At 39.8% G+C, this 19,128-nt stretch overlaps 1 long non-coding RNA gene across 1 annotated transcript in view; it reads left to right on the forward strand.

The window, feature by feature from the left end:
• LOC130850250 (uncharacterized) overlaps positions 1–14,098 on the forward strand; it is a 31,576-nt gene extending 17,478 nt beyond the window's left edge. The window contains exons 2-3 of the long non-coding RNA XR_009052857.1: positions 11,846–11,999; positions 13,695–14,098. This is a non-coding gene — a long non-coding RNA (uncharacterized LOC130850250). The remainder of the gene's footprint in view (positions 1–11,845; positions 12,000–13,694) is intronic.
• Positions 14,099–19,128: the final 5,030 nt, after the last annotated feature.

Raw genomic sequence — 19,128 nt, forward strand, 5'->3', positions numbered from 1 at the left:
TCGTAGTCTTAGAGTAGGTCAAAGATTCAAGTTCCAGTTCTCCTGAACCATCTACAGAAAACGTAATTCAATCTTCTTAATCCAATGTGTCAGACCAATTTGTAGTTCAGATCCATGGAAACATCTATTAAGTGAAAGAAGATAGAAGCTTAACAGCATTCTTAAGTGTGTGCCTGTCATGGGAGTATATCCACAATGTGATTCTCTGTCTTGTCTATGTTTGAAAGAATGGTATGTTCTGAAAAGAAAAACAAGGGGAATTAATCTGATCTTACCTATTGGCTAAGGATCAAAATGTTAAGAGAAGCATAAGAGATCATCTTTCCACAGGAAGAGGGGTCTACAAATATCAGATATGCTGAATTAAGTCATCAATCAGAGTCATGTCCTAGAACTGCACCCATGTACCTGGCCAAACCATTTCCTGTTTTGTTTCAGGTCCAAGATAGCAGATTCTTACAGTGGAGCGGGACCTCTAGAGACATTTAATCTGGGCTCCTCTTTCAGATTGGACAATAAGGGTGGCATCTTTCAGGCAAAAGGGGGTGGGATACTAAGATGGGAAAGGGGATAAAGTACCTTTTGACTTAATGAGGTCAGGGATCAAGTCTTCTCACCAGCAACTCCTTAGCACCTAGCATAGCACCTGCCATAGAGTAGTAGATACTTAATATATATTTTGAGAATTAATAAAGGAATTAGAGGTTGAAGAAGTGTGGATTGTCCACTGCCAAATCTGGTACTTCAGTGGAAGTGTAGAACATATAGCAAAGGGTATAGAGTCACCCTTTTCTCTGGAATTGAGTCTGGCCCTCCTCAGCTTCTTAGCTTTACATGTCAGGAGTTTCCTAAGAGATCATTTTACTTAAGTCTTCTCAGGAATAGAAGTGACTAAGAAGGGATGATGTGTAACTAGAAATTTATGAGAAGAGGTGGGTTGGAGGGAAGAGTGCTGACCTGACTTTGTAGAGGCAGGGACTCCTACCCATCAGTAATGCTTTAAGCTGTGGGGAGAAGCTGGGGGGCTATATTGGTGGTTATAGAGTAAGAGATGACCTGGTTGACTTTGATGATTGACCGACCTATCAAAACGAAACAGTTGGGGACAACAAATTTAGACGTAAAGAAGTCCATTTGTGATAAGTGAACTTAATCCTTACATATTTGTCTTCTTTCTGGGGGAGACGGAAAGCTCTTTGTCAGAACGAGGATATCCTGGTAGTGTCACATGCCGAATAGAATTCATGAATTTTGATTCCTGTTTTTTGTTGGACTAGCCTTGATAAGTCAAATGGGCTAGAGAAAAGAGGGTCTCCATTTCCTGTCTGTAAAGCCAAGTTGGCCCGTATTTATATTCTTCCTCTTATAAAATTAATGTGAGCGTTCAGAGTCAGGAGATCTCTTCTGTAACAAGTTGTCACCAGAAGGCCTTACTATGTTGAGAAAAAAGAGAAAACCCCCTGCAAATAATCGCACTTGGAAAGAGAACAAACTTTCTGGGCAACTCAATGGTAGGAGACAGCACTTAAAAAAATCATTTCTTTTTTTTTTCCCTTTTTTTTTTTAAGCTCTTTATTGGAATATAATTGCTTTACATTGTTGTGTCAGCTTTTGCTGTAGAACAAAGTGAATCAGCTGTATTTATACATATATCTCCATATCCCCTCCCTCCTGTGACTCCTTCTCACCTTCCCTATCCCAGTCCTCTAAGTCATCACCCATCATCAAGTTGATCTCCCTGTGTTATGTAGCAGCTTCCCACTAGCCATCTATTTTACATTTGGTAGTGTATATATGTCAATGCTACTCTCTCACTTCGTCCCAGCTTCCCTTCGCCACCAGCCACCCCAGCCCCTGCCCTGTGTCCTCAAGTCCGTTCTCTACATCTGCATCTTTATTCTTGCCCTGTCACTGGTTTCATCTGTACCATGTTTTTTAAGATTCCACATATATGCGTTAGCATATGGTATTTGTTTTTCTTTTTCTGGCTTACTTTGCTCTATATGACAATCTCTAGGTCTATCCACCTCATTACATATAGCTCCATTTCATTCCTTTTTATGGCTGAGTAATATTCCATTGTATATGTGTGCCACATCTTCTTTATCCATTCATCTGTTGATGGGCATTTAGGTTGCTTCCATATCCTGGCTAGTGTAAATAGTGCTGAAATGAACATTGTGGTACATGTTTGGATTATGGTATTCTCTGGGTATATGTCCAGGAGTGGGATTGCTGGGTCATATGGTAGTTCTATTTTTAGTTTTTTAAGGAACTCCATACTGTTTTCTATAGTGACTGTACCAATTTACATTCCCACCAACAGTGCAGGAGAGTTCCCTTTTCTCCGCACCCTCTCCAGCATTTATTGTTACTAGATTTTTTGATGATGGCCATTCTGACCAATATGAGGTGATACCTCACTGTGGCTTTGACTTGCATTTCTCTAATGATTAGTGATGTTGAGCATCTTTTCATGTGTTTGTTAACCATCTGCATGTCTTCTTTGGAGAAATGTCTATTTAGGTCTTCCACCCATTTTTGGATGGGGTAATTTTTTTTTTGGTATTAAGCTGCATGAGCTGCTTGTATATTTTGGAGATTAATCCTTTGTCTGTTGTTTTGTTGGCAAATATTTTCTCCCATTAAGAAATTATTTCTGATCTAGTCTATCATTTAGCTGTGGCACTTCCTCCTCAACCTATTGATAACTCAAGTAATACATATTAATTCAAAAGGGGCTTAGAGGATGCCCAGGCACACAAGCATCAAGAGTGCCTCCAGATACAGCCAGAAGCCACCTCTCAGATGTTACTCTTGGTTGGGAAGGATGAGGAGGAAGTGGTGGCCTTGCCTCAACGTGGTCTTCAGTGGCAAGTGGAGTGAGCATGAGTCACTCCAAACCCTATCTGCACCTCATCTGGCACCTTGCTGTGTAGACGTGTGCTGTGTAATGGTTCAGAGCACAGCTTTGGAGCCAGACAGCCTGCACAAGCTACTTGACTGTTCTGTCTCTCAGTTCCCTCATCTGTAAAATAAATCAGGGGAGGGAGGGATAATAGCACTTATCTCATTGGGTTGTTGTGACAATTACCTAAACTAATACTTGTTAAATACTTACCACAATGCCTGGCACATCTGATGAGTAATCAGTAAGTGTTTAATATTATTATTATTATTATTATAATATATGGGCTTATACCTTTAGTTCAGGCTTCTGAATTTCTGATCTGAGAAACCTAGTATGACAACTATTTCCCAGAGTGACAGGCAATTTATAATGATCTGTGATAATAGAAGCCAAGGATAATAGTAGATGAACACCCACAAGTAAACGTCAACCTTATCCCAGCCAGACAATCCAATATCCTTCCCTGGCATACTTTTCTTCTGAGAAGGAAATCAAAGTAAATAGAGATTTACTTTCTTCTCTTGACCTTACATGCTTTCTAGGTAGGTATCAACTTCATTTAATGAAAAGTTTTGTTGCAAGAGGGAAAACAGGCAGAGCAAACAGCCCTAATAATCCATGTATTTTTTTTTAAAGATTTTTTTTTGATGTGGACCATTTTTAAAGTCTGTGTTGAATTTGTTATAATATTGCTTCTGTTTTATGTTTTTGTTTTTTGGCTGTGAGGCATGTAGGATCCCTGATCAGGGACCAAACCCGTACCCCGGGCACTGAAAGACGAAAGACGAAGTCTTAACCACTGGACTGCCAGGGAAGTCCCAACTCACGTATTTTTGATTCACACATCCTAATAGTAGTGGACAACATAAAGTAATAATGAATTCCTATTATTTACCGCTTGTACTGTGATTAAAATGTTGTTTCCAACACTGATGCTTCATTATTTCCCATTTCTCCCTGCTGTAAGAATTTTTATCTATATTTAAGAACATTTCAATAAACTTTTATAGAATAATTTTCCATGTGCCAGGCACTGTGCTAGACTGGAATAGGACAATGTCCTTTCCTTGAAAAAGAAGGGGAAGGAAACATGTATCTCCAAAACCAATACTAGGTTATAATATTGTATATGTGAAGATTTGGGGGCCCAGAGCTTTGGAATAATTGGTGATTTCCTATAGCAGTGTGTGTTGATAAAATCTTCATTTGTTTTAGCCAGAGAAAGATCCCAAGATCATTCATGCTGAAATGACCCAAGAACAAAACCTCATTTCAAGGCTTCAATTAGCTGTCGCATAGAATAAATCAATAAGAAATGTGGGACAACCCTGAGAGCCTTGGAACAATAAGGACATCATATGAGTGAGAATAAAGCTTCTGCTTTGCATGGCTGACTCAAGGTTTCCCAATTGATTTGCCAACAGAATTGAGTTTAGATTCTATATTGTGCACTGCTTCAGAGTAAATGATGCAACCCATTTCATCATTTAGTAATCTCCTATGAACAAATTTCCTTCCCAATATAGGAAGGATGCCTTCTTGGTCAAGTTTAGGTTTTCTCTCTAACAGTATTGATTTCCATTTTTTCCTGGTTTCGCGGAGTTCCAGGCTCCTGACCATTAAGACAGAGCAAAACTGGAACTAGTTGGAAAATGCTTCCAGTGAGTCAGAGCCCAATGAGTTAGTACATGCTGAAGACCTGCCCTAATGATCTTTTTTGGCAGCTTCAATTGATGCTCCATTCTCAAGAGAGCACTGGCATGTCCAAATCTCAAGTTGAGATTTTCTTCCAAATTTGACTGGATGCCTATTGGAGAATTAACCCACAACCCCTCAAGCTCGGTTCATTATGTTTACTCCCCAAATCCATTTCCCATCCGATGTGATTCAAAATGACAAATATTCATCTAGTTGCCAAGGCTAGAAATCGGAGAACCATCCTTTTCTCACTCACTACCACTATCCAATAAGTCACTAAGTCATTTGCATTTCTAAGTATCTCTTGAATCTGTCCTGGCTTCTTCATGCCAAGTGACTTTCAATATCACAGCCTGGGTCAGGAGTAGGGGAGCATTGGCAGAAATTATGTTGGGGGTTGGGGGGGGGATAATTTCTTATCCTGGAGCTGCCACTCTTAACCTCATTACTCATCTAAATTGATGTAATAGTCTCAATCTTGCCTTCCTCCAATCCATCTCCAAATTGCAGCCCAAGCAATGTTTCTAAAATGCATCTCTTATGTAAGAATTGTTAGGAATCTTTTGAAAAAAGTGTAATGAAGGACATAGGGCACTTAGTCACAGCAGATAATAAAACAGATTTAGCACTGGTACAAGAATTTGAAGATAAATAGGTGGAGCAACTAAGAAAGTCTAGAAATAAATCCAAGAATATATGGGTATTCCTAATATACATAAAGATGGCACTTCAGATCAGTGGGGAAAAATAAAGGTAGTTAATAGTTGTGCTTGTCTCCTAGCTTCCACTGCAGGGACGTTTATCCTTGTCTATATATTCGCGTGGTCCTACCTGAAATGGTGTATGAGGATATGTGCTCCTTGGGGCCTACATGGCTTTCCTAGTCTGTTTCTTGGGATCAGGGTACAACTACTGCTCACTGTCCATTAGGAAGAATGTGACCACATCTAGCTGCAAAGGAAGCTGTAAATGTAGTTGCTAACTGAGTGGCCGTGTGCCCAGAAAGAAGGAAGGAATGGATCTAGGGGGACAATAGCATTCTGCCCCCTTCAATCAGTCCATAAATATCATTTCAACACCTACTACTTGACAACAACACCTAATTTTAGGCATTAGGGATATGGTGAACACAACAGGCAAAAGATCCATGCCCTCATGTTTACCTTCAAGGGTAGAGCAGGAGTGGGATGGGGAGAGGGCATACCAAAAATAGTATAAAAATATATATATCTCAGGTGATAATAAGGTAAGCAGCCAAAAGTAAAGCAGAGAAGCCATATGGGGAGTTCAGGGAAACAGGGGTGGCTTGTTGCAATTTTAAGTACGCTAGTAAGGAAAGGCTCCTCTGAGCAGCTGACACTGGAGCAAAGCCCCGAAGGTGAGGGAGTGATCTGTGCAGATCTACGTGGGAGAAGCGCCATTAAGGAGTGGTATGAGGATGTACAAACACCCCAGGCAGAATGATGCTTAGAGTATTTGAAGAAGAACTAGGAGGTCTGGAGCATGACAAGCAAGGTGGGGAGTAGTAGGAAATGACGTCAGAAGGATATCAGTGGGGAAGGTTCGGGAGAGGGTAGCAGTATATGTGGAGCCTTGAAGGCCATTGTCACAACTTTGGGTTTTACTCTAAGTGAGGAAGAGCCTGCCAGAGAGTCTTGAGCCAAGGACTGTCATGCTCTCACTTACACTTCAAAGGCTGTTTTGCAACAAGCTTATGAGGGGTCAAGGATAGAAATTAGCAGTGATTACAATAATACAGGAGAGAGATGATGGTGGCCAAGACCATAGTTATGGTGAGCGTGGTGGGAAGGGATTAGGGTCTGTGCATCCAACCAACTATATTTTCGAGTCAATTAATATACAAGGTCCCTCCCACGTCCCACCTATGTGCAGGTATTCTATATGAAGACATGGTATGTATGTACAATGGAATAGTACTCAGCCTCAGAAAAGAATGACATAATGCCATTTGCAACAACATGGATGGACCTAGAGATTATCATACTAAGTGAAGTAAGTCAGAAAGATAAATACTGTATGATATCACCTATATGTGTAATGTAAAAAATACCACAAATTAGTGAGTACATAAAAAAGAAGCAGACTTACAGATACTAGAGAGCAAACTCGTGGTTACCAGCAGGGAGAGAGAGAAGTGGGGAGCGGTAATATAGCAGTGGGGTGTAAGAGGTACAAACTATTAGATATAAAATAAGCTACAAGAATGTATACAATGCTGGGCATATAACCCATATTTTATAATAAGTATAAATGGAGTATAACCTTTAAAAATTGTGAATCACTATATTGTACACTGGTAACTTATACAATATGGTATTGTACATCAACTATACTTCAACAAAAATAAATAAATGATGAAAAAATGAATGAATGAATGAGTGAATAAATAAACAACACATTAAAAAATTTATATCTGAACGTGTTGCTCCCCTGTTTAAAATTCTCCATCATCTACTGGGCTTGACGTATAAGACCTCCAAGGTCTAGTCTCGCCTATGTTGCCAGCCTCGTTTTCTTCACTCACCTGCCCCTCACTTGGATGCAAAACTGCTCCCTCTCCCTCTACTAACCTCTTCCTTTCTCCACCACAAACCTCCCTGTGTTATTCGATTCTATCACTTTCGCAGGCAGAAACCATCTTCTCATCATTATTTGCTCAGCATAACCCTCAGTTCCTGGCGCAAAGAAGGTACTGAGTGAAATTTGCTGGACTGAACTAATTTCCTAGCTCTCAGCATGCCCACTTATTTCCTTACTCCCTTATCTCCTTCCTGTACTGTATTTTTATTCTCTTTGTTATTTTCTCCTTCTCTCAAGAATGAATGCTAATACAAATACAGATGAGCTCATTCAGGCCAGACACAAAAATTATCAACTGTTGGGAAGATAAAATATACCCACTTGTATTTCTCTCCTTTTCCCCTTTTAACAAATTTGCATCAAGGAGGTGCAATTCTTACTTGCTATGTTTGTGATATTGGACAAATTACTTCACTTTCAGGTCTCCATCCTTTTATTTGCAAAATAGGGACAATGATGCTTATCTATTAGGTTTGTTTGGAGATTGAATAAGTTTTTTATATATATGTATATATATGTATGTGTGTGTGTATATATATATGTATATGTATATATATGAAGCAGGGTGCTTTCCTTTGAGTGTCAGAAAAAGCTCTATAGAAATAGGAGGTATTATTAATTTCCTTCCGTTATAAATGAGGCTCAAATTCACATGTCCATAAGTGAGAGAACCAGATTAGACTTCAGACTTTTGCTTCTTAATCTGTTGCTTTTTCTGTTTCACCATCACCCCCACTTTGCCTCCAGGCTTATCAAAAATCATTGTCTAGTAGCAAAATGCTCAGTATTGATGATGCCCTGGACTGCCGGGGTTTGGAATTTACCTAAGTAGAATTCTAAAATAACCACAAATTAATAAAAATAATTCATGAGCTCCTTGTTATTTGCCCAGCACTGCTATAGTTGCTTTAAGGACCACAGGTCAATGTGAAATCATGTTCCATGCCCTCAACGAGAAGATTGCACTGACAACACCAACATCTGTAAAGTGACAGTGAATATGACAAGCCTGAATACACTAGGTGATGAGAGTCATGTACATGCGGTTCCAAAGAGCTGAATGAATGGGGGACAGTGAGGCTGGGTTTCCCGAAGGGGAGGGCATGAAAACAGCATCCAGGGGAATGTATAGGATCTGGCTAGGCAGGGAGAAAAGAGGGGGCAGCCAGGCAGGAGATGGAAAGGAGAAGTGGAGAAGCAGCAGCTCTGCCAAACCTCTGTTTTTCATGCCCTTGTTGTAACGGCAGTTATCACGATTTAAAAATAACTGGAGGATACAGGTGTCAGCAGCGGTGGATTGTGCTAGACAGCCAGGTTAAGAGATTAGAGCCTGTAGTCCTGCTCAGAGTTTGCCACCAAAGACTGCCTTGTCTGGATCCCGCATCAATAGGGCTCTGCATATCCTCTGCTGTTCTGCTTGGGGGGTGGGGGGGCTGCTGTAGGCTGAGAATAGAGAGAGGAAGGGCATGTGCTTTGAGAGGGAGCTTGGGGAAGCCAGGGGACAGAAAAAGAGAGAGGCTGGCCCAGCTGCAGAAAGGAGCAGTCACTCACAGATGGCAGTTTGTCAGGCTGGGAGCTGAGCTGGGTCAGCCACCTCCTGCTGAGAGGGAGAGGGAGGAAGTGAGGTGGGGGGCTTGTGTAAGGAGTGGCTGGGGCCAGCCTCTGCAGGCAGCCCTCTCCTCTTGCTGTCGCTGGGGCCCTGGGATTGCTAAGCTTTTTTAGGGAAGCAGTGAGCAGGACTTCAGTGATAGTCTGAACTTGAATCGGTGTTCCAGCAAAGCCCAAGGAGAAAGAGATCATCCCTGACTGAGGAGGAGGGATACATTCTGCTCACACTCCAACACTATCATGGAATTCAAACAGTTTTTTTTTTTTTCCTTAAAAACAAACCCTTAAAATAGGCAAGAACTGCTGAAGAACTCTCTTATATGTTGCTGATAGGATTGTATGTAGGTATGGTAGTTTCAGAGGATATTTTGGCATAATGGATATACTCTTTGATCTAACAATTCCAGTTTTAGGGATTTATTCTAAGGAGGTAATCATGGATGTGGACAAGACTTATTGAAACATTATTCACAAGATTTATTGAAGCATTATTTTGGAAATAATGAAAAATTGCAGACAAACTAAATGTTTACGAATAGGAACTTGATAAGTTACAGAAAGTTCCTATGCGGAAGTACACTGCAAACATCAAAAATGATGCTTCCAGGACCTAGAGGCTGTCATAGAGAGTGAGGTGAGTCAGAAAGAGAAAAACAAATATCGTATAGTAACACATATATGTGGAATCTAGAAACATGGTACACATCAACCGGTTTGCAAGACAGAAATAGAGACACAGATGTAGAGAAGAAATATATGAACACCAAGTGGGGAAAATGGGGGTGTGGGTGTGGAGGTTGGGGGGGTAATGAATTGGGAGATTGGGATTGCCATATATACATTACTAATAAGAAAAAAATATCAAATTGTACACTTTAAATATATGCCGTTTATTGTAAAAAAAAAAAAAAAAATTGTGCTTCCAGAGCAGGGATCCACAAATTGCTGCTCATAGGCCAAATCTGGTGAGCTGTCTAATTTTTTATGGCCCTTGACCTAGGAATGGTTTTACATTTTTAACTAGTTATATAAGCACTAATGTAATAGCCTCAGTTTTGCCTCTTGGCCTGCAAAGCTTAAAATAGTATGTAAACGCTTAAGAAAATGTTTGCTGACCACTGCCATAGAAGAATTTTTAATGAGATACAAAATTTTCATTTTTTATACATAGTTAGATGAGCGTATAGTGTTAGTTTGTGTCTAAGCTATCTATTGCTGTGTAACAAGCTATTTCAGAATATAGCTGCTTAAGGCCACAGCCATTTTACCTATGGGTCAGGAATTTGGACAGAGCAGAGCAAGGATGTCTGGAGCCCAAGGGATTGTCTGAATGACTGGGGGCTGGCTTGGGATGATTCCTCAGGGAACACGTGTCTTAGTTCTCTGTTCATGTCTGTGACTGGGCCCAATGGTTCTTCTCCATGTGTGCTCTCACTGCATGGTGGGCTGAGAGTAGTTGGGTTTCTTATACAGCAACTTGTTCCCCAAAAGCAAAAGCAGAAGTTGCCAGAGCTGCTAAGGCTAGGCAGATTTTCATTCTGCTGCATCCCATGAATCAAAGATGGTCACAAGAGCAGCCCAGATTTAAGGAGTTGGAAGAATGTGTTCTACTTTTCGATGGGAGGAGCAACATACATACACAGGGTGGACAGCAATGGTGGCAACTGTCTTTAGAGACTATCACCGTGTGAAAAACAGTAAATATGCATAGATACATATGTACATTCATGGGCTTTTAGTGGTGACCATGAGAACGACTTTCAGGGGATACTAACGTAAAAAGAACAACCTTGCATTTTAGACATCGGCAGTAGATGTCTGACATAGTCATCTTTTGAACAACATTTTTAGATTTGGGTAAATGAGCTAATGTATAAGACATAAATCAAATTTCCCACCTTGCAGCTAGGATGCAAGCATGTAAGTATAACACAAAAACAAAACAAAACAAAACAAAAAAGACAGATTAAGAAATCTTGGGCTGTGGAGTCAGACTATCTGAGTTCAAATCTCAACTCCTCCACATACGGTCTGTGACTTTAGACTGGTTATATAATCTTTATATGCCTCAGTTCCCTCATTTATAAAAACAAATAATCATAGAGCCAAACTTTGAGGGTTGTCATGAGGCTTAAGTGAGTTAATTCTTGTAAAGAGCTTAGAACAGTGCCTGGCACATAGTGAGTGATTAATGACTATTAGGATAGGGCCTGGGCTCTGCCAATCAGGCATGGACATAAAACTTCAGTGCAGATGTGAACAACATGAGACAGCAGTCAACTCAGAGTGAAGCTCAGAGTTGTTGGCACAGGTGGCAGCAAAGGTGTCTAGCTTTTCCCCTAGTCACAAGAAAAACATGGCATTGGTGTCAGTAGCAGTCATCAAGTTCCAAGAATTTATACTCAGCAGGTAGTTTCTCCATTGGATCAGTTCTGTGTAGTTTTGGGCATTATTCCTGGTACCTTCAACTCTAATCTGTTTTTCTGGCTAGTTCAATGACCCTGTGAGCTAAAACATCTTTCAATAAATTCTTTTTGCCCCCTTACATTGTGCCAAGTGGTTTCTGTTGTTTGCAATCAAGAACTGTGGCTGATGTAACTATGACATGGTTTCTGGAGCATCAAGGAAGACCTCCTGGGCTATTTTTCATGTCTGATATTCTAGTATCAGGGGATATTCCTTAAAAGGATTTTCTTATACCTTGCATGTCAATATATGCCAATCCTGGAAGGGAGCTATCACGTAAAGGTTTTGGTTATTATTATTGTGTAATGTGCTTTGTATGGGACTAGGGGGAGCTAACCTGAATTCCAGCCTAAGCGTCTTGAGCCTGGAATCAGATCTGTTCTGGTTCAATTTACTCCTTCCCAGTTCTCCAGGACTTGGCAACATGACATGGCTTTGTCTTATCACATTTTCAGAGTAGCCTGACAATGACCAGAATTGCTTTTTATCTTAGAATGTTTTGCATCCTTTCCCTTGAGTGACACACAAAATTTATATATGTTTTGTATGTGATCCATTTAGACTAAACAAGTGAGCGGAGCCAAGAGATGCCTTTGATGTTATGATTTGGAACATACCCACATCCATCTGGAAAATTTTCAGTAGTCATTGGCTGGCCTTGTCAAAAGATGTCAAGAATGTGGAAGAAGAAATTGCAAACATTTGTACGCTAGAGGTGAAGCTGAGTCTACTGTTGATTACGTGTATAATAATTGTGGTGAGGGGAACGGGCTGAAATTGGGAGACGATGGTAAAACATTTAAAAGGGAGAGGAACTTTTTTCTTGGAGAGATGGGGGAATTGTATAAATTGAATGTACACCTTTGAGCTAAGCAGGTATACATTGCCAATGCACATGATGCTGCAAGAATCATGACATCAGTATAATTTCTTAAGATGCCATGAAGCAAAATACTGTCATCTCTATAGTATTCCAGGAATACTCAGAGGTGTTCATGGTGTCAGTAATGATGACTAATAACTCATCTCAGAGAGATGAACCTGTCAGGACCTCTTAAGATGTTTGCTGGCTGCGAGATGGTGTTGGCCCTGTGGATGGGGCACTGAGGCAGCCAGCATACCAGAGGCAGAATTTTTTTTTTTTTTTCTGCATTGGGTCTTTGCTGCTGTGCAAGGGCTTTCTCTAGTTGTGGCGAGCCGGGGCTACTCTTTGTAGTGCACAGGCTTCTCATTGTGGTGGCTTCTCGTTGCAGAGCACGGGCTGTAGGTGCACGAGCTTCAGTAGTTGCAGCATGTGTACTCAGTAGCTGCGGCACGTGGGCCCTAGAGCATGGGGGCTGCCATAAGTTGTGGTGCATGGGCTCAGTAGTTGTGGCTCACAGGCTTAGCGGCTTTGAGGCATGTGGGATCTTCCCAGACCAGGGATCAAACCTGTGTCCCCTGCATTGGCAGGCAGATTCTTAACCACTGTGCCAACAGGGAAGTCCTCAAAGTTAGTATTGAGTGGGGTTTGAGTTAGGGACAATGAAGTGTCAGTTGAAGGAGGGCAAACACAGCACTACGGGGAATGAGAAGGGCCACTAAAAATAACATGAGATGGTTGGAGATAAATCTCACATATTCATTTTACTTTTTACTAAGATCACTCTTGCTTAAATATTACACAGAGGTCTGTATGGCTCTTCTGTCTTCTTCCAATTGAGAATATTTTTATGAAACTTTGCTTCAAAAGGAGAAGAACTGAAACCAAGAAATCAGAAGTTCTAAACCTGAGTTCTCAGATTCACTTTTTATTATTTATGCGTCCTTGAGTCTGTTGGCTCATTCTGTTGAGTCAAAAAATCACATCTGCAAAATGAGAAAATAATACTCATCTTACACCTGGGGCTATTTGATTATTAATAGAATATGAAATTATACTGGAGAATTATTAATTTTGCTACATATGAGAAGGTTAAATCCCATGTTGCTTATAATTTACTAAAATACTTCAGCTAAAAGAAAAGATGTAGATGTACAGCAGCATGTTTATACTGTGAGATCCAGGAGATGGATATTCAAATTACTAACAGTATTATATCTACTTATATGTATGTTTTTAATTTTTCACAATTAAAATTTGGAAAAAAATATCCATCTTACTTATCTCAAAAGATTATTGTGAGGATCAAATGAGAAAATGGATAGAACGTGTTTTATAAGTGATGAAGTACTAAACAAGTGTATGATGTAGTTCTTTCCACTGTTCTTAGGAATAATAAAAACTTAATCCAGCCTTGCCCACGTTTAGATGAGTGCTCTTGGTTTCTCTTTCCTACTTTCCTCGCCTGGGTAATAAGACCAAAAAGTCCACCTATTCCAAAGGGCTCAAGGGAACGTTCTCTGATTAATATTTTCTTTTGTTGTGCAGAAAGGAGGCAATGAAGTCTACAGAGAACTCTGGGGAAGAGAGAGGACTGGGTTCTATTCCTCTCTGTATGTGCGGAGATGATCGACTAATGACAGCATATTATAGCATCCATTTCTACGGACCAGCTCATTGGCATCTGGAGAGAGACCTACACGCTTGATTCTAATAATTAATGCTTTCAATCAAAGAGAAAGGAGAGAATGATGCAGGGTTAATTACTGATGTTTTGTGGGATCACCTTTCAGCCATTTATCTGGCATTTTCCTCAGAACCTTAAACCCTCTGGAGAGAGAGTATTTGGGGAAAGAGTATTGATACCATATGGCTATGGGGACATTTATTTTCTTCTTCTTTCTTCCCAAACTCTAAGGGTCATTCCTAAGAGTGTCATACAGCTACATCTTCCCCTTCATATTTTAATGAATATAAATTAATGAGTGACATGCTATCCTTTGCAGTTTTATTCTCTTTTCATATAGACATAAATTTTTCTGAGCTGCACGGAGCACTGTGCTTAGTAAGAAAAGATACTTTATATTCAGCTATTTGCATATTAATGTTGCTGTACCATCCTTCATATGGATGATGTATTGGTGACATTGATATTAAATTGCTTATTCTCTTGTACTTTGAATAAAGCTAAGTATCGGGGAGAACAAAGTCTCCAGGCTGGCTAGAAGCCAGGCCTCTCTTTCCAAACCACGTACATGGTGAGACCTTGGGTAACTCTGAAAAATCACTTTGCTTTTGCATCTTCTCTCTCTAACTTTGTGAAATTAGAGCAATGGTGTGTCCAACTTCCTTGGGGGATATGATTAATGGGAAGGTTGTGTACAAAATACTTTGGCTGCTTTAGAAGAGATATTCCACTCAAGGCAATAATAGACAATCTTATAAATTATTAGACCTCTGGGTAGCAGTATGATGTCTGGATACAAAATATTCATATTATTATTTTATATTTTGCAAGTTAGATCTCTCTAGCACAACTAGGTTAAATTGGATGGGCATTTTTTTTCATCCTCAGAAACCACACTGTTTTTTTGTTTTAAGGGGACGGGGAGGGTGGGGGGGAGTCAAGGGAGGGAGGGAATATGGGGATATGTGTATAAAAACAGATGATTGAACTTGGTGTACCCCCCCAAAAATAATAAATAAATAAATAAAATTAAAAAAAAGAATAGAAAAATAAATCCTCAATCAGTCATATAATAATGATAAATAAGATTGATAAAATTTAGGAAATAATTCAGTGGGAAAGAAAATTTTTATTGGAAAAAAATCAGAAAAGCTATTCAGTTGATCATTCCTAGCAGAAAATCACTGTGAATAACTAAATACTAAGCATCTTTCTCAATGAGTTCCACAGCCCACCTGTGAGGATGGAAACATTAAAATCATTATGGGAAAACCTCTAGACTTTGATTACTGAAATGAAATACAATTTTATAGCAAAAATTGATGGCTTAGCATGAAACAAACCATAACCCTTGGTAACCCAGAATACTTCTACACGGCCTCTGAGAAGAAGAGGCAAAAGAACAAGCCGATATCAATAATTCTTTGGAGGAGATATTTCTGAGTCAAGTTCTTTAGCTGTAGATGATTAATTCTAATTATCAACCTTTTCAATAGTCTCCTTGTGATTCTGTAGGATGATGCTATTCAGCGTGGTCATCCTGAGCCACTGAGAAGTCACAGAATCAAGATTAGGGCTGCAAGAACCTTTAGAGATTACAAGACAAACTTCTCTCTTCTACAGAGGAGGAAACTGAGGCTCTCAGAGGCCATCATTAAAATATATTTAACATACTGTACAAGTATTTGTTGAACACCTATTGTGTGTAAAGCAAAGATTTATTGATTACTTCCTTTTTGCCAAGTACTCCAAGAGGCACTGGGGATAGGCAACAGATCTCAAACAGAGTAAGGGTTAATAGGAAAGACTGTGGAAACAAAGTACAGTAAAACACGTTTAAAGAGCTATGGAAAATAGAGAAACTCATTATTCCTGGCACAAGAAATAGCCTAGAATTGCATTTCTTAAACTTCATTTCAAAAAATGTAATGGTCTATACTATTAGAGGTCATGAGAAAAACAGTATTCTTCATTTTATAAGGTAGGAAATGTTGCTTCTCAAATTTATTTGAGCGTGAAGGTATCCCTTGACTCAACTTTCTTTCCATCTTTCTTTTCCTCCTCCTCCCCTCCCTGTTCCACCCTTCTCTTCTTGTTATCCTCCTCTAATCTCTCTCCCTCCTGCTTTTCTTCTTCCTCCCAGTCTTCTTCCTTCCTCCTTCTTTTTCTGGCAGAACACTTATTACATCTCACAAAACTCTCAGTGTTCTTTAGGACATTCTGAAAAGTGTTTGGCCATTGCTCAGTTCATCAGAAAGATCCATTAGCTAAGAGATCATATTCTCAAAACAGTCAACTAATGGAGGTTTACTGTAGTTCCAAGCCATGGTTGGAATAGTGTCCTAATAGTAATAAGTTAATAACTTTTCCTCATCACATATGTAGAATGTTGGAAAAATAATTAATATAATTTGAGGGAATTTGCTTATTAATCAGAAATGAAGTAATTTGGAGACATTATGTAATGAACAATCACTTCCTGTTTTGCTCCAAATAATCTAATATGGCTGGCACAAGAAATAATATAGAAGGTATAAGATTTTAGAGCGAATTCATATTTGAGGAAATGCTCCTGGCTGCCAATAAATGCAGGCCGAAACTCTGTATATAAAAATAATCTGAAAAAAAAATAATCTGCTTTGGCGAAGATTAGAGTAATAGGGACTATTTTAGCACTCCTTTCTTGATGAGATTTCAGCAACATCAAAAATATAAATCGTGGGGCTTCCCTGGTGGTGCAGTGGTTGAGAATCCGCCTGCCAATGCATGGGACACGGGTTTGATCCTTGATTGAGGAAGATCCCACATGCCTCGGAGCAACTAAGCCTGTGTGCCACAACTGCTGAGCCTGAGATCTAGAGCCCACGAGCCACAGCTACTGAGCCCATGTGCTACAACTTCTAAACCCTGAGTGCCTAGAGCCTGTGCTTCATAACAAGAGAAGCCACCACAGTAAGAAGCCCGTGTATCTCAACGAAGGGTAGCCCCCTACTCTCTGCAACTAGAGAAAGCCCATGCAGCAACAAAGACCCAACACAGCCAATAAGTAATCAATCAACCAATCAACTGATTAACTAATTAATAAATAAATATAAATTGTTCCTTGGGGCAGTCAGTTTACATATTTGTCTTTTTTCTTGAAATTTCATTTAGTTCAGAATGATTGCAACGTAACACGTCTTTGCATATACTATTTTGAGTTTATTATCTGTATTACTTGTAAGTTGCTTTGTACATTCAATATACATGTGGCATATATCGTGTATCATACAATTCTTTTTTTGTGCAACCCCGATTAAAGTTCTGTATTGTGGCAGTGATGTCAGTGTAATCTGGAAGCGGAGTTTGTGGAGCAGTCATATGTGTCTTTATTATTTGTCAAGTCAGCCTCTATAGGAAGAGTAGACATAAAATTGGTCAGGTTTTGTTTCTTACATTCCCCCACACTACTGCATTTTATTTTCTAGTCTCCTGTAATTCCTGGAAACAACTGTAGGTAGCCAATAAAAATTAAATAACTAATAATGGGTGCTTCATCAAAGTACTCTGGCAACAAACTCAAGTTTGTCTAGATCTCAGCTCTTCTGTCACTTCCTCCAGGAAGCTTCTGTAAAAGACGGAGCCAACTGCTCCTCTTAGATGCCCCCATAGTACCCTCCCTCTACAGCTCTCTTTCTTCTGTTTTTCCATGTTTCTTTGTTTATTACAGTTAGTCTCTCTTTCTCTCATATTTTACAGTAAAAATCTTCCATATAAAGTTTTTCTGGTCCTGGCTTTTCCTCTTTCTGAGAGTACTTACCTGTCATACTGAAGTTGCCTGTTTGCCTGTGTCCCTCTCCAGATGGGTTATGAGGGAGGTGAGGACAGGAGCCATGCCTGTCTGGTTCATAATGGAGTTCCTAGCAGCTAGCAGAGCAGACAATCAATAAACGTGTTGAATATAACTGAGTGGATTGACCATTGCTCAGTTCAAACCCTGCTGCACCTCTTCATGTACCTCGCTGGGCTGGTGTTGACTTCTCCATCTATCAAAGGAAACTTTTTGGTTAAATGACTTGCCTGTGGAGCCACAGATAGTGTTTCTGGACTGGAACACTGTACTGTATGTCCACACAGAGCCTGAATCTCTTCCAAAGACACACAGCCTAAAATGCTTTCCCTCTCTCTAACGGAGAGGGTCATGGGTGTGAACTTCTTCCAAATCCAGGTCTACATTCCACTCCTTCATGCTACCTTCCTGAAATGTCCCACGTAAACTTTATAGCTGGCATCTTCTTAAGCTGCAGGGACCCAAGTCCCCAGGAAACAGACCCAGTTGTGTGCTAGACTACAGTTATTGTCTGGATCAGAGATATCCGGATTGTGGGCCAACTGTGGTGTCCTTCCTGATGACAAAGCCAGAATGAGTGTGGGTATGTGTCCAACAACCCTCTAGTTTCCTCAGTTTTCTCCCTGTGTTTCTGTCAGTTATGAGTTCTTTATATTTTTATCTCGTATCCAACACGCTTAACATCTTTCTGCAGTGAAATTTTCCATGTAAATTTTTATTTGTCCTCAATTTACCCCATTAATGCTTTAAGGACATTTTCTGGCTCTAGTCCTATTCTTACTATAAAGTATCTTATGAGCTTAAAGAAGTGTCTCAGCCTCTCTGGAGACTGGCTTAGGTAATTGGTTTATGTCTCAGTTCAAAAACACTATGACCATCCTGCCAGTATTTGATTAACTCGATTTCCTGTGTTCTCAGTTTGTGATCTGTATTTTAATCACCTCTTGCATTGAGAACCATAGTAATTACAGTACTGAAAATGTTACTACCATTGCATCTATTGACAAATAAAATATTTATTGAGTAACATGTGTGCCAAGCACTATGCAAAGAATTTTACATACACTATTTCATCTTATTATCTTTTTTTATTTTTAGCCTTTATTTCCTTATTTATTTATTTTTGGCCATGCCATGCAGTTTGCAGGATCTTAGTTCCCTGACCAGGGATGGAACCCTAACTTGGGCCTCTGGCAGCAGAAGCCTGGAGTCCTATTCACTGGACCACCAGGGAATTCCCTTATCTAATCTTCATAAGTAGTGTCCCCATTTCACAGACAAGGAAACTAAGATTCAGAGAGGTTAAGAAACTTGCATAAGGTTGCAAAGTTGATAAGGGTCAGACCCAGAATTTACATTCAGAAATGTCAGATATTATAGTTATTATATTTTTTATCTCAGCAGAGGCTGGTGCTGGTAACTTCATGGAACCAGTCATGGGGAGAATTTGGTTAGATTTCCCATCA

This window comes from Hippopotamus amphibius, chromosome 3 (assembly GCF_030028045.1).
Source record: "Hippopotamus amphibius kiboko isolate mHipAmp2 chromosome 3, mHipAmp2.hap2, whole genome shotgun sequence".
In the NCBI taxonomy this organism is placed as follows: Eukaryota; Metazoa; Chordata; class Mammalia; order Artiodactyla; family Hippopotamidae; genus Hippopotamus; species Hippopotamus amphibius.